Raw genomic sequence first — 15,055 nt, 5'->3', positions numbered from 1 at the left:
CTCCTCCTTCCTTTCCCAGTCTCCTACCCTTAACTAACAGCAGTTTCACCTGGGGGAACGTCTGTGTTAGTGCAATGAAGATGCTGAGCTCTTGCACTCTGAGGTGACACACAGTAAGGTTGACCAACCTCAGTCCTCACATACTGCTTTTATGGTACAGTTGGCAAGAGCACTCACAGTGCTTTCTCCACCTATACCAAGCTCTTCCAAATAGTGTCTCTTCTCAGTAGAGGGTTTAGCATTCCCCTCTTATGTTAGGAAGGTATAGCTTCTGGCTCCATTGTCAGTGTTTTCCTGATCTCACCATTACACCACAACTCTGTCTTCTTATGCCAAAGCCCATGTGGTGCCATGGTGCTGTCCTGTGGCCCATTTATCTCTCATGCTATTCCAAAAAGTGTCCAGAAAAAATATTTTTTTGTGTCTGTGCACCAAAAGAAGTAGAAGGCACACCTGCTTCTTCCTTTGCATGAGCATATATATTCACTGATGGCACTTTTATAAACACATCATGTATTCCACCTAAAGGTGCTATGTGCTCTGAAAGAGCCAAATATATTAACATTCTTCAACCATAACTTTTGAAGTCGGCATTTGACTATTTTTGCATTTCTGCTAGGTTGTAGTTAGACAACTCCTAATTCTATGGGGAAAGCAAAGACTATAAAATGCCAGAACTCCACTCTGCTGAAATAACATTAGCGAAATATCAAGTCCTTTATGATGTCATGAGGGATTCCTTAATGTGACTATAGCCTCCTAATGACATCATAAAAAACAACTGCAACATCAGAAAACAGCCAAGGGTCATCAATCAGCCCATCCTCTCTTCTACTCACCAGGGGCAGCAGCCCAGCTTGTTCCTATCCGCTTTTTATGAGCAGTGCTGTCCGTTGAATAGCACATAGAGAAGAGACTAATAATCATACAAATATCAGGGAGAGCGGTCAATCATCACCTGAAATATTCAGTACACCTGAGGGAAATTCGGGTGCTGTAGCCTGAAGAGTCTGCAAGTTTAGCATGTAGAGGAGACAACATTACTCCCTTAGAGGTGACCTGGCGTTCTCTGGGCAACAGGCAACACCAGTTAGCAATTCAGTAATTTTTAAAATGTGGGGAGAATGGGACTAAAAATTGAATTCTTTGGTTGCTCTCTTCGTCCTCTAGCCGTAAACAAAAGCTTTTTCCATGTTGCCCAGATACCCATCTGCATGTCTCATATAATAAAGACCACACTGAAAGAAGGCTTTGCATCCTCAAATTGAAATGGGTGATAGTCCCAACGAGATGCAGTGACTGCCAAATCCTCTGGCAAGAATGGAAACAGCCTCCTCCACATTTGAAAATGCAATGCCTCAGAGTTAAAGCCTCATTATATTCTCTTAGCAATACCTGGAAGTTTTCCAGGGTTGGGACACCTCAAGGAGTTACCTAGACTCTCAGGAAAAAAAAAAAAAAAAAAGTGACACATACTGTGGTCTCTAAATGTTTCACAATCACTTTTGGAAGGTGTTTAAATGGAGCTTCTGCCAGCATAGTGCTGACCAAAGAAAAGGGTGGTTTTTTTCCAGATAAGAAAGGATCTGGTTCCTTACCTTGTTCCTCACAATTTTACCAATGTTTATGCAGTGTGCTCCCGAGTGGGCAGGCTGTAGTCAGAGTACTCTACAGTGAGCTGTATAAAATCCTCCTTAGGCATCCTCGAGCACGACTACTGTTAAGAAATTGTAACTTTTACAGGCACGGATCCTAAGAGGTAACAAAGAATAGGGCCACACTGTGCTAAGCACTGAACAAACAGAGCAACAGAGAGCACTGCCTGATTAGATACAAGAACTTCTATAGTTGGGAAAAGGGGTAAAATAGCCCAGCAGAACAGACAAGCTGATGGAAACAAACAGCATAACATTGCCATAATTCAAGTAAAGGAGAAAATTCAATGCAACATAAATAAATAGGAGGGGCAGGAAAGGATAACCAAGAAAAAGGGGATGAGGTGCACAAGTGGAACAGAACTGAGGTGAAGAGACATGCAAGGGAAGCAGGAAGAGGAATGACAGAAAACTAACCAGCACAAGGTAGTAACAGTCCAGCATGCGGAAAATCTTTGAGATGACTATAAGTTCTGCCTTGGCTTATGGTCTGGAGCCCCTCACCTAGCTCTGCTCTCAAGTTTTCCAACAGGACCAAGGAGGCAGGAGTGGAACTAGCCCTCCATTTGTGCATGTGCAACCTGGCTAGATGACATCTTCCCTGCTTCATCTATCAGGGATCAATGGTACGGGCTCCTTCACACACAAGAGTTTCCCCCTCCTATACAGACTCCTGAGTCTTGTTCTCCAATACCAAGCAGAATTGCAACTCCCCAGAACAGTCCAATTCCCCCACATTTTACTCATGAGGGGAAAGTATGACTTTCAGCTGGATTACTGCCCTGTGTTCCTAGTTGGGTTAAGAAAAAATGGTAAGGAAGTTTCTCATACTCTAAAAATCTTATAATCTACTTGGATGATTACACCTTATGGGAGTGTTCCTAACTATTAATAAGGATTACCCATTATGGTAGCACACACTGTATTGCAGACTTCTGTCCTATAATCTCCTAGGCAGTCTATGAGATAGAAACAGATTCTAAGCCACCAGAACACGGCTGATTTACTTCCCTTTCTGGTACTGCCAAAGAGTCAAATGTTTCAAAAAGAGTTTGGTATCACAATCCCCAAATTAGGTAACAACTACTGTGTTAAATTTTCAATTCAGTTAGCTCAGCAGCCCCTTGGGCAACATTTTAGAGTATTATTTCCTGCCTTGTTTAGGACCACACTGATGATTTTCAACACCTCTCTCTGAAGCAACTCTGGATGAATTCTTTTCATGACATTCGTAAATTAGCAATACTTTAATATTAGGATTATCTTCAAGTGAGAAAGAAAGCAGTAAACTAGTAAAAGCAGAGAAGTGCCTTCCTGGATCATATGGGGCACAAAAGACATTATACAAACTCCCTTGGTTAAAAGCAGTATGCCACTTCACATTCAATGCAATCATGACTATATCAAATAGTACTTTATCACTTCCATTCCCAAATCATCAGAATAATATAAAAAATTTTCTGCATACTTATTCTAGCCAAAACTATATAGTACAAATTGACATCAGCTCAGAGGGCACTCCGCTGTTCAGAGCAGATTTGAGCTACTCTGTGTCTGCTGTAAGGGCATTCTGCAGTTCTGTAAAACTTCTCGCAAGGAGAAAGATTCTGTAATGGGCTGATGCAGGCTAATGCATGCACAGAAAGAGACTGTTTCAGAATGTGCACTGATCTGCCTGATCCTGTACCACTGTGATGCAAGCTGGACTGACCTTCATAATTCTACGGCATAAGCTAGTGAAAAATCAACTGCTTTTCATATAGTTGTCTAACCCCTCTAGTCTCCAGATTCTTTGCCCACTTGGCCTTGCTTTTTATTTTCTAATAATCAGCAGCTGCTCATACTGATACCTAGAACAAACTTTTTTTCTTTTCTGAAATAGGTAGCTGCTATTTCAAGAAAAAGCCATGGAGCAAAATAGGTTTCAGAATGGAAAAACAAAATGATACGCAACTATGCGAAACGGTTAACCACCTTGGCAGTACTAGTAACAGAGAACACCAGAGTCAGAGGTCACAAAAACTTTTCTTCATCAATCCCCACACTTGGAGGTATTGGGAAGAGGCATTTGTTACAGCTCTAAAATGAACTGAAATTGGAGATTGTCTCTTGGCTTAACAGTGAGAGTGCACTTGAGCTCTCTATGACTCTGAACCCTTTTAAGGGCACACAAGGTAGAACCATCATCAGCTTTGTGTTTCACCTGCTCCTCCTGCAGGGAGAAGTCTATTTTCATAGATGATTTCTGATTTGAAGATTGTGTTTTGACTTTACTTCAGGGTTCCAGTGTCTCAAACCAGCCAATGGAAAAGCACACAGCACTCTTCTCCCCTCCTTTCTACATCCTTCAGTAGCTTCAAAAATGATCTTAGGGACAAACAGGGCAAGAGATCAAAGACTGGCCACTCTGGAGGCCAAGTCAATTAAATCAGTAGAAATGAAAGTAATCCAATTACCAGGTGAGAGAGCAGCAACCCCACTACCTTTTCCTGGCGCCTGGAAGTCTCAGTTGCGCTGAGAGGCTTCTATCACCTTCCTTGCTCCTTGTAGTTCTCTGCTGGGTAGTATCAGATTAGTCCCCGTCCATGCCAGTTCCTCACCCTTGATGCATGCTGGGCCAGTCATTTCTGTTTACCCATTAGCTAATAGATATTAGACCACCCTCCCCTTTTATTTGGTTATTTCACAACATGAGGTAAAAACAATTTGTCTATTTTTTAAACACTGTTGAGGAGGCTGGATGGAGCAAGCCTCTGACAGAGGTGTGCAGAATGGCACAGTGACAATGGCAGGGGCTTGGCTGATGCGTGTTCACACACTCACCAGCACAGTGATTCCTGAAAACAGCAGCTGAAGTCCAAATCACGCCCACAGTATCCATCTGAGGGCAGCTGCTGTGACTTGCAGCCATACCCTGCTCAGGATGTCCCATGTGGCATTTTCTGCAGCAGGCAATAGACCACGCTGTCTGTGTCCCTTTTTTCAGCCCAAGCCAATTCTCTGGCTAGAAGGTCCCCAGCATGTGTCTCAGGAGAAAGTGGTCTCAATGGAGCCAACTGAACATGGGCTAACCACTGATTAGCCAAGCCCAAGGGACTGGCTGATGCCTGACTATAAATCTTGCAACTATTTTTTTATGCCTTGCCATTAGCATCCTCTTAGTTTCAGTCTTGTAGGACCAATGCAACTGCCAACCCACAAAGCCTGATGAGGTCAAATACTTTCAGTGCTACTGCTGCACAAATTCTCTTCCTCAGGGTTTCTTTCAGTTTCCCTTTCTTTTGTTCCAAACAGCAGTCCTATGCTGAACGGTAGTCTCAGACAGTTCATTAATTTAAGGACACCAGAGCCCAAGCAGATCATTTGCAAGTCACCGCGAAATACAGAGAAAAGGGGGAGGCAGCGCTGCTGGCATTTTGGATAAACAAGACATTCAATAATTTTAATCTCAGTGTAACTCTGCTGTTTCCAGATTATATAATCCCACTCTTGAAAGAGGGTTATTTGAGCAGACTGTCACATTAAATAAACGCATTTGCCGCATATGTTAATTGCAGTAGAAAGCTGTTAAGCAAATAAGCTCGTTGCACCAAAATGTTATTCTTTTAGCAGGTCTGTTCCTTTCATGGATCTCCAATTCATGAGCCATGCTCTTTCAGAATGCACATTTCAGTTTAAGGCAAAGAAATGTGTTCACTGAACTGATCAATTATTTTATCACGTTGACTTTTGGTTAAATTTTAAGGCATGCTGTGCCACAGAAGTAAATTCTTTTAAACAGGTTTATTTCTAGAGCAAGATTTCAATGGAAAGATTTGAAACTATATGTGGAGAAGGACTAACAAAAAATCTATTTTCTTAACAGATATTAGCCTTAACAAATCCTGCAGCGTACTGCCTGACACACCCCATTCTGATACTATCCATTTACTAAGTTCTTTTTATCTTCAGGGTCTATATTCTGTGGAAAAGCACCTCTGTTACTATCTAAGCACGGATCATATTTATTGTTACTATTTGTTACGTAATAAAATCCCCTTAGCTGCATGCTATTCTTAAAAATATGTCTGGGTTTTTGATCATGTATTTCTGATTCAGTGAAAAGAGGAGCATATATTATATACAGGGAGGGAATACTGGTATCATGGTGCTTCTAAATTCACACATTTTAGTTTCCTTAGGCAAGTGAAGGAGGCTGAAATGAAGGAGAAGCCTACGCAAATCAGAATACACACAATCTTCTGACAGTCACTAAATCTGCATCTTTCTTTTGTGAAATCTAGTAACAGCTTTCACATGCAAGGTAGGAGCATCAGTGGTGGAAACAGAGAGCAGACTGGAAATGGACTGGTTTGTAAATGGTCATCAGCTTCTCTTCCTTCAGAGAGGTAGAGAATATCAGCTTTTCACATACAAACCTAAACACTACTTAACAATTCAAGTCATACATTTCCAAGCCAAGAGCCATTCTGGGGTAGCTGATGGCAGTTTTCAAAGCGAAAAGGAAGTTCCTCTAATAACCTCTGATTTTTGAAAAGACAAATCTGATCTTTATAAGCCTGAATTTGCACATTCAAACTCATGCCCAAATTTTAAAAATAAATAAGAAACACACCCAAACGCATGTCCCTAGGATTCTTCATGGGATCAGAAGAAAATTCAGAGGTGTATGCATGTGCAGTATGTATCCAGACACATATGAAATTACATGGCATTCTTACCTGTAATAGGTGCCAAAGCACTCTCAATCCATATTCACCAAAGTTTTGTTCCATCTGTCACCCCAGCAAAATTCTCTTAGTTCTGTTTTTGGTAAACTTATGCATCCATGTCATTTCACTTGCTTATCAGGATCTCAGTCACACTTGTGCAGTGCTGTCAACCATATCCTGAAGGCACAGGAGTGCTTGAGGTTTTCCTGCAATTAGAATTTACAGGGAAAAAATAATCTACTGATGATGCATAAAATCTCAAATTTAATTCAGTCTCTCAGAGAGCAGCCAGGAACACCATTCTGACAACAGTAACCACTCCACTAATGTCAGCAGACCTGACTCTCAGGGAGAAGATGAGCTAAGTGAGGCCAGGTCAAATTCACATAATTACTTTTCAGAGCAGAAACACATTTCAAAAAGCATATGCAAGCAGTTTTAATTTCTCCTTTTGACCATTTCCATGTATTATCAATATATGTTTGCACTTTGTGTAAAAGTCAAGATAAACTGCATTTAAAGAATCTACCCAAAGCAATCTCCTTTCACAAGCAACCTGTAGGAAAATGTTTCCTTAAAGTGCCTCTAAATGAGCTACATTGAGAAAATAAAGAACATTATGATCGCAAAAGTGGTGTGCTTGCTATCCATATACTGCTTAAGCACAGCATTCATAAAAGGGAAGCATGAAAAAAACCCAAACAACTTTAAGGAGTGCCAGAACCAAGATAGAGGGAATAAAAATGGACTAAACATGCCAGACAGGAAGGTATACGAGTTTCAGAAATCCAGCAAGGCCTCTTAGCAGGACAGCACTGTGTAGGCGACCTGTATGGTATCAGCCAAAGCATGAAATGAACTAAGACTCAGTTCTGTCAGGTGAGTCTCTCTGTAGCTCATCTTATCTCAGTTAGAAGTCTTCCTCTTACATAAAACTTGGCAAACTAGATGGCTAATCCCACTAACATACCATGAAAAAGACTGGAAGATTGTTATTCATGATGAGCAGTGTCTACCTCAGGCTACAGAGCCTTCATCTAAGTTCATCTTCTCACAATTCTAGTTTGGCCTTTGTATCAAAATCATCGGTCAGTTATGCTCCCCTGGCATCTTGCAGTATAACCTTAAGCAACCTGGTCAAACTTCAGAGTTGGTCCTGCTTTGAGTGGAGGTTAAACCAAATGCATCTAGAGGTTCCTTCCAAGCTGAATTAACTTGTTTTTCCATGATTCCAAGGTGGTTGAACACAGATGTTCCAGAAAAACAGATGGACCAATTTGTGACGCTAGGTTGCTCCTTGCTCAAGGGGCAGTTTCCTCACGAACACACTAGTTATCAATTTATATCCAAAGAAGATTTGCTCACTAATATAATCTAATAATTAAACTGATGCAATTACATGTGCAACTACCATCTGATCTCTTTAGAACTCTACTGTTCCAATAAGGGCACTGTCTTCTCCATACAGTGCCACAGCCACAGTCACATTCACCATCAAGCGACTGCCTTGTCCTGCACTGCCAACCATAGCACTGGCAAGGTACCATCTTCACAGGTAACACCACTGTCTGCTTCTCAGCCAGAGAGACATAATCTCTTATGTGCCACTAACTATGCATCCAGGAAGCTGAGGGAGACAAGTGAAGCCAGTTTCCTTGTAAACTGACTGGCAGACTCCCATTTCAGAACAAATGCTATCTGCATTTTACCTTGGAACACCAAACTAGATTGTGGGGCACTCTAGTTCATTATTTATCAGGTTTGGTAAGATTTGCGGGGATGTCTCTCTGGCTACTCCTCTCTCAGTCTTTCTTCAGCTGTGTTGAACGTTGTTTCAAATGCATAATTTAAAAATGAAAAATGCCATGTAAGCTCCATGAAATAGTTTTCAGAAAGTTTTCCAACCCTTCCCACCTCCACCTTATCCTGTATTTTTAACTCCACGTTGAACTCACTGTCAAATGTCTGGTGGGACTCTTCTCAATACTGTGTAGAGAGCCTGCCTAGTTACATTTTTATGTAAAACCTCTCATTTCACTCAAGAGTTCCCAGGAATTTTTTTTTTTTTTTGAGGTCATTCTTACACTACTTTCATTCCATATGTAAAACTCAAGTTAATGATGCCTGGGTCTGTGGCTTTTCTCTTAACAACACCCAGTGACTCAGATCTTAGCTGGATGGTGCTTGAACTTTTGCTTGTGCTCCAGACCCCAGATAAATATGTGTAGTTAGCACAGCAGACTATGCCAAGTGCTGAGTTGAGCTCATGCCTCAGGTACTACTTATATTAGAGCATTGTAGCAGCACATCTACTAGCAATAGGAGCAGATGTATAGAACAAAGCTGATGCTGAGGACCTGAGAGCAACGTTACACACATTTGAGGGTTTTTTTTGTCTGTTTGTTTTAAACTTTGGCCTGGCTCTAGTGTGATCCCCCATAGGCCATTTGCAGCTGTAGCTCATCACAAGCATTCCTGGAGTGCATCTTGCATTCTAGTGTTAGCTGAAAGGAATCCAGGTCATGCACACCAAGACCACCTCAAGATGAATACCAAGACACAGCAACTGTAGACAGCTAGGACATCTCAGCCTGCTGCTGATCCCAGCTAAAACGCTAATGTTGATGCAGCATCAGAGACCCACAACTTTTGTACCTAAATAAATTGCAAACATGGTTTTGTATGCTTCTAGGGCCTGTCCTCCAACAACACTTTAAAATCTGGGTCATCCAAAAAGACTTCCACAGCTACAAACTACTGTAATGCCAAGGGTACTGCACAATGTGTAATTGTGGATGTTAAGGTGAGTAGCTTGCTATCTGAAGCTTTCTCATTGTAATATTTCCATCATCCTGCTCAGAAAATGTATTAATTACAGGTTAGAAAGCACTCATTACAACTTCATAAGTGGAAGGAAACTAGGAAGAATCTTCACACAAATCGATAAACTAAAATCCTACTGACAATACTCCTGGTTACCAGAGTTCATAAGACAAAGAGATATCTGAAAAAGCTAAAAGGACATGAACTAGGGGTAATGCATATCCAGAAGAGAAAACAACCCACAATGTTAAAATGTGGAAGAGTATCTGAATATGAATTCCTGGTGAGAAACACATTTTTATTTATAGGAATAATATGTTGCAAAATCTTCTGTATTCTTCAGAGCTTGTTTCCAGAGCAGCATGTGAGGCTGAGGATCATTAAAACTTTCTGCTGGCAGTGGGGCATCTCCTGTTGAGGCACAAAATATAAATTGGCCTGTGACAGTAGGAGAGGCAGCAGGAAGTGAAACACACACTGCTGGGTGTTTGAAATTCACCAGTCCTGCAGTCCTCGTCTGTTCTTCACTTGTACGTCTTTTTAGGTTTTTTTTCCTCTGAATTCTCATTATGTTAAGCTGTTATTTGTGTTCAGAATCAAAGAAGGAAAACTGGACGATAAGAACACAAAATATTTTATGTTCTTGTGCATATGTAAGACTGCAGAGGGTGCCAAGTCCTTGCATGCACCAGGTGAGCAGAACTAAGGCTGGACTGCAAATTTCCTTTGAGATTCTACTTGCACAAGCCCTGCCAGCTGCTTCTGCTCTACCTACAAGTAAAAAGCACAATTCTCCACTACACCAGAGATCAGAGAAACACAGCTGTATATGGTTAGACAGGATTTAAGGTCTACAAGTATATGTTAGACAAATACGTATTTCGGGGATTTTTTTCTCTCTGCTGCCACAAAAGGTTATTGCTGACAGCTATATATGAGAAATTATAGTGTGTATAGCAATCTTAAGGACACCACATGAAACTGCATTGCAGTTGTGATGGCAAAAAAAACCAACTATTTTTTTGATGGAGCCTATTACACAGGACTTCAAGTCACATAAAAAAATACTGGCAGAGTTAGATTTTTCTGTTGCTTGTACTGGTTAAAATCTAGCCAAACTAAAGGAACCAAGATGACAACTGCAGTGATCCTGAAAGTCTGTTCTAGGAGGGAAAGTTGCGTGCTCTTGTAATGCCTATTCATATGCCCTGCCCTGAACCCTTCGTTCAGCTTCTATGGTAGGTGAAAAAATGGGACATGTTCTGGTTTCCTTGCTTTTTATTAAGTCAGATCCTCATGTGACTTGTTGACATAACTGAATGATACGATTAAGAGGTAACAATCCCTACACCTCAACTGGGAATGTCTTCATCTTGGGAAAACTCCTTCTGTTAGAAAGAGAAGTGTGTATTGTGGGTCAAGAGAGATTCTACTCAGATGAGCTGTGTTTTGTTTCCAACTCACATAAAGATTCTCCATATGCTCTTGAGAAAGTCACTTGATCTCCAGGTGTCTCAGTTGCCCATTCCTTGCTCACTTTGTCAAGCTCTCACTTTGGGCAAACATGGCACCCACTTGACTTCGCCTCAAGGCACTACTGTAATAGAAAATAAATATCAATAACAATTAAGTGTGCTTGCACGTGCAAGGCTAACTGTGACCTGCCTCTGGCTGTCATGAATACGAACTTTGCAAATTTGTCCACAGAAACTATGGTTGTGTAAAACTGTCACCACACACATTTATTTCTCTTCATGCACTTTGTTTTGTATGTTAAAAAAAAATGGTAAACACTATCATATAAAAGCTAATGGGAATGTCTCTGTGAATGTATCAGTTTATGTCAAACAAAACCCTCTGAATTCATGCCAAATATGAAGTCAAATTGTTTTAATGGAGATATTAATAATCTGTGAATACAAGTAAAAGCTAATGACATTTGCCTTTTATTGGTGTCAGTAATCAGTATTCTCTATATGCAGATGGCAAAACCCTGATAAGCCTTCACTTGATTATTAGTGAATCTAGATTGGATATGGGCATCTTATTCAAAGGAGTATACAAAATTGTTGATACTGTCTGCCCTTTTCTCCCTATAAACGTTTGTCAATTCACTCGCCATCTGCTGTTCTGTGTATACACATGCTGAGGCTAATGTTAGCTGAGGTTGCAATATAGCTATGTTAAATAATTTTATCTGATTTGTTGGATGATGGTATTTCTAATGGAAAACAACATGGTAATTTCAGAATGTTACTGATTAGATGAAAATGATATTGCATCAAAGTTACTTCCTTAATTTATTCTGAAAAAAACAAGAAGGATTTCTCTATTAAGATGCTTAATTAAAATCTATCTCTCTCCATACAAAATCTATACTTCAGGTCCTGCATGTCATGTCTGAAAAGAACAAAGGCTGATTAGCATCTTTTACACTCTGCTTTTCTTTTTGTCACTTATATATTCATTACAGCAATTCCAGCCAGGTTTAGAAGGTCTGAGAGAAAGGGTGCTATTATACGGACTGGCTGAGCACTGGCAGAAGAACAAAAGAATGCAGCTGAGCTTCTTAGGTTTATAGAGAAAATGGGGGGAGTGGTCAGAGTCCAGATGGGACTGGGGGTGGGGTGTGATGGGAAACAGTTCCTACTTTGAGGGAATCTGTGAGAAACACATCACATAAATAACGTCACAGGAACTGATGCTAAAGTCAAACTGCTCCATTACTCTCTCAGAGTTTCAGGGTTCCCTCCCAAACTTAGAAATAAAATAGGAAAAAAGGCAACCTGAGCATCAGCAATATGGCGCAGAGACACACACACAAACTTACGCACTCTCACAAACAGCCTGGTAAGAACCACAAGGGAAAAAAAAATTAAATTCCATGTCTTTCCCAGTGAAGCAGTGAATTACATGTTGCCGAGTTGTAAAAAAAAGCCTTCCTAGCCTTTAGCTCCTCTTTCTTTAACATATTACCTACAGAGAACTCTGAGCTCTCTGAATATGAGAACTTTCCACCTGTCCTGTTCCTGAAAAATGAAGTTTGCATCAGCCCAAATATCTACATCATTGGATGTGGTGCATCATTTCGCTGCAAACCAAGATGACGTTGGTTCAAAATAAGAAAGGCATATACTATAAAATTCTTAAAACATTCTTTTATATCATACCCTCAACAAGAGAAGGAAGTCCTAGCAATACTACAAACTGTTATTTGCATGAGTGGAAAGGAAAATAATAAGGTAATTAGCTGCAAGTTGGGCAGAACATCTGGTGAAAACCTGACATTCACTCTTAAAGGTCTAAGTCTGTCCTTGCTTATGTATGTTTGCAGTGGGAAAAGCCTTCTTGTAACCCACAGCATTTGCAGTGCTGTACAGTAAGACTCATGATCAGTTCCTCTCTACTGCTACACCTCAGCAAATTCTAAGATATAACTGGTGGTTGGGTTTGGGAGCAATGCACATGAAACCCACTGCCTCATAGCAATCCCTAGCAAATCTTCTGACATGATGCCTCTTATGAGCCCCAGGGCATCCTAAACATATTCAAGTCTCCCTGAGAAGCATGTCTGCCAACTCTCCAGCAGGTAATGTTAGATGAATTTGGGGAATATTTTGGTATGTGGAGCAGAACCAGAAAAGTGTGTATTTTGCTTGCCTGCCTGGGGTCAGTTGGCCTTCTCTCAAGCCTGCTTCCAGCGTTGCTGGCATGTCACACAGGAGCTGGGAGCACAGAAGATTTTTCTCTTGAGTGTTGCAGGTGAACACTAAGAAATTACTTTCCTCTGCTCTCCCCATCAAAAACAGATTGCGGGGAGAGAAAACAGCAACAAAGCAGTGTCCCCTTGCAGCGCCCATTTTCTTCAGATTTACTAGTGTAAATGTGCTCCAGAGTCAGTTGTCCTTAGAGGCAGGGCTCACCTCAGGCACTGTGCTGGATGCTGTTCTGACAGGTGCTTAGACAGGCAGAGAAGATCCAAAGACAGGAGAAGCAAGGAGTGGGATTAGCTTTTGCTAATTTGTGTCAGCATCACTTTGACCCAGAAGTGTGATCAGCAGTCAAGCTATTCATAAATCCAGCCAAGCTCCTTTCAGTAACTTTCCAAAGGAGCTGAAAATATCCTTGGTATCCAGCTCTGGGTGCAACACAGATTGTCCCAAGTATCTATCAACTCACTTTATTAAGCAAAAGCATCAGTCAACAGACTTCAACTCTATTTTTAGATCAAACTAAAATATACACGAGAGTTCATTTAAGGTGTTACCTCTTGTTCTTCTCACTTAGCACTTGGGAGATGCGTGAAGAACAGCTGAGCAGGCTACAGAGCTTCTCCCAGGTCCTAGGCTGTGCAGGGTACAGAAAGCTTCCTGCTCTGCTCACCACCACAGAGGACACAAGTGCAGGGTGCTGCCTGAGAACAGACAGGTGAGAAGGATCAGCACAGAGCAAATAAGCTGCAAAGCAGGGGGACACAGGGTTAAGGTACAAACAATTGGAGGGATGAGAACAAAACAGATGTCCAAAGGAATGGCAGAAGACAAACATAAGGAGATGGTTTTCTGAGAACCACTCCCTATGGACTGCCTGTTTTGAGACAAAAATAATAATCAGGAAAGTCCCATATACACCTACCCATATACACCTGAATGTGTAGGACCACCCAGTGTCAGCCCCAGAAATTGTGTTCTCCAAAGTCCTCTATCCTCAAAATATCCGCAAATAAATTATTAAAAACCACATGGAAAAGTTGAACAGTCTGCAGTACGGTGTGCATTTGCTCATGTCTCCTATATTTCTTTCTGTTATACATAGAATAAAATTTTCCCACACTACAAAGAACTATCATCAAGTGCTGACATCTCCACCACTACAGGCATGCTGAATAGAGCTCCCTATTTCAGAGACTACAGATTAAGTAGGATATATACTAATGAGACAGGAAACCAATAAGAAACCATTATGCCAAACTATTCAACCTGCTCCTGATGGCTTATTGTCCCATGCAATATAGATTGTCTACTTGAAGTGGTTTATATCATACTGCTATGATTTTTCGCTGTGGTGTGCATTCTGCAACAGTCTGTACGCTTCTTGGGAAGAGGAATTTTGCCAGCGACATCGTTGTTCAGAAGCACCTAAAAAACCAAATTACCATTCTGGAGTTTTTCTAAACTGTTTGGTTTTTTGGGTTAGAGGGTTTTTTTTCAGTTTTGGTCCTAGCCTTTATTAACCCTCACAGCTCTGACAGGCTCAGCCTTCTCAGGAGAGATTGGCAACCAGCCGTAAATTATGTTAGGCAAGGTAATTTTCTGAAACAAGCTAGAAATCATTGGTTATTTGGACACAGGCGACAACGCTAGCTTTGCCAAATCATCAGAGAGGTGTGCATTTCTCTCAAGGCTCCTTCTGAATGTGTAAAGTGATTTTTAATGGCTATCTATCTTTGGCAGATGTCATTTTATCTGTCTTTTCCTCTAATCTGATCATCAGCTCCTCCATCTTGCCACTGCTCACCAGTTTTAATTTCACATAATCGCATGGTTCATCCAGCAGTTTACTATTGATAGCCCAGTTAAAGTTACCAACATTACTTCCAGAAAGGTGTCTGTCTTCATTTCATCCTAATTCCCAAAGTCATTCCATTCCATGTTAAAAAATTAGGTGCCAAAACTTGCTGACTTTTTATCATTTTGCCCAAAATGAGACAACGTACAAAAAAATGGGGAATTGCTCACTTATTTAAGCGTAACAACATTACAACACATTCTCATGTTTTCTGCACTTACAAAAAAGCATTATAGTCTTGGTAAATTCACTTCCATTTCCCTTCTGTTGGGGAGACTGGTCAGCTACCTTTCTTGA

General features: G+C 40.9%; 1 long non-coding RNA gene across 2 annotated transcripts in view; it reads right to left on the bottom strand.

Annotated features, from left to right (window-relative positions):
• The window catches only part of LOC138689168 (uncharacterized), a 127,713-nt gene that overhangs the window by 49,493 nt on the left and 63,165 nt on the right, over positions 1-15,055 (bottom strand). For both annotated transcript variants that reach the window (XR_011328019.1, XR_011328020.1), the window contains exons 2-3: positions 13,458-13,604; positions 6,377-6,573 (exon numbers count right to left, since the gene is read on the bottom strand). This is a non-coding gene — a long non-coding RNA (uncharacterized lncRNA). The remainder of the gene's footprint in view (positions 1-6,376; positions 6,574-13,457; positions 13,605-15,055) is intronic.

Source organism: Haliaeetus albicilla, chromosome 16, assembly GCF_947461875.1.
Source record: "Haliaeetus albicilla chromosome 16, bHalAlb1.1, whole genome shotgun sequence".
Classification (NCBI taxonomy): Eukaryota; Metazoa; Chordata; class Aves; order Accipitriformes; family Accipitridae; genus Haliaeetus; species Haliaeetus albicilla.
Note: the sequence above shows the minus strand (reverse complement) of the source record. Positions and strands in the feature narration are given on the sequence as shown.